A 1,338-nucleotide genomic window follows, 5' to 3' on the forward strand; every position below is an offset into this window, starting at 1 on the left:
GGATGTTGGTCCCAGGTGTCCCTTTGGGCTGACCTGACACAATCGGGTGGAGAGGTCCACTAGTCAAAGCCCGTCCGTAGGAAGTCAAAGGGCTAGATCTCGTGGTCAACCGCTCCAGGGTTAGGCAAGACGGGGTCCCTAGGGGGTAGCAATGCCACCGGAGTGTCATACCGGGCCCTCATACAAGCAGGGTGGTGTTGTGGCATGTCTGAAGAGGCGGCACGCATCTTCGGGGTGTGGCCCCCCTGACGGACGGCGCTGCCGCCGGCACCGGGAGGGGGGAAACGGACGTGTCGGGTCTACACGGTGTGGATATGTAGCAGTGGGTTTGGCCCGGATGTTGCTCCCAGGTGTCCCTCTATCGATGACCCCCTCCCCTTCACTCACCTGATGAACTAAGCTACCCCCGCCCCCACCCCCACCCTCACCGTCGACGACCCCCTCCCCCTTCACTCACCTGACGAACTAAGCTCTAGATCGAGCACGCGATCGAGGGCGGCCATGGCGCTCCCATACCCGCGACCAGGCCACGGCCTTGGCGGACGAAGCTGCTCGAATTCGGTGCCTCCCCTCCCCTCCCCTCTGTGTGGTTCCGGGAGAGGAGAGGGCTGAGCGGTTTAAAAAAAATAAAAAACCTATATGAAATAATAATACATAAAAAAGGAAAATTATAACTATAAAAAATTTTAAAAATCTATATAAAATAAAAAAGAATAAATATATAACTATAAGAAAACATTAAAAAAATTATATAAAATAAAAAAGGAAAATAAAACTATGCCGACGGCAAAGCCGTCGGCATAGCTGCGGCCATACGGTAGGCGTTACGCGGATCAGTGACGTGGGTAATAAAAAATAAAATAAAAAAGTATGCCTATGGCTAAGCCGTCGGCATAGGTACCACATGGCCTCCTCACGTATGCCGACGGCTTAGCCGTCGGCATAGGCTGCCTTATCCACCCGTGGGGCGAACCCCCTCCATGTTGGGGAACGTAGCAGAAATTCAAAATTTTCCTACGAATCACCAAGATCTATCTATGGAGAGACCAGCAACGAGTAGAAAGGAGAGTGCATCTACATACCCTTGTAGATCGCTAAGCGGAAGCGTTCAAGTGAACGGGGTTGATGGAGTCGTACTCGTCGTGATTCAGATCACCGATGATCCTAGTGCCGAACGGACGGCACCTCCGCGTTCAACACACGTACAGCCCGGTGACGTCTCCCACGCCTTGATCCAGCAAGGAGAGAGGGAGAGGTTGAGGAAGACTCCATCCAGCAGCAGCACAACGGCGTGGTGGTGGTGGTGGAGCGTGGCAATCCCGCAGGGCTTCGCCAAGC

At 53.5% G+C, this 1,338-nt stretch overlaps 1 pseudogene; it reads right to left on the reverse strand.

The window, feature by feature from the left end:
* LOC119283658 overlaps positions 1 to 503 on the reverse strand; it is an 8,323-nt pseudogene extending 7,820 nt beyond the window's left edge.
* Positions 504 to 1,338: the final 835 nt, after the last annotated feature.

The sequence above is a fragment of the Triticum dicoccoides genome, chromosome 4A (assembly GCF_002162155.2).
Source record: "Triticum dicoccoides isolate Atlit2015 ecotype Zavitan chromosome 4A, WEW_v2.0, whole genome shotgun sequence".
In the NCBI taxonomy this organism is placed as follows: domain Eukaryota; kingdom Viridiplantae; phylum Streptophyta; class Magnoliopsida; order Poales; family Poaceae; genus Triticum; species Triticum dicoccoides.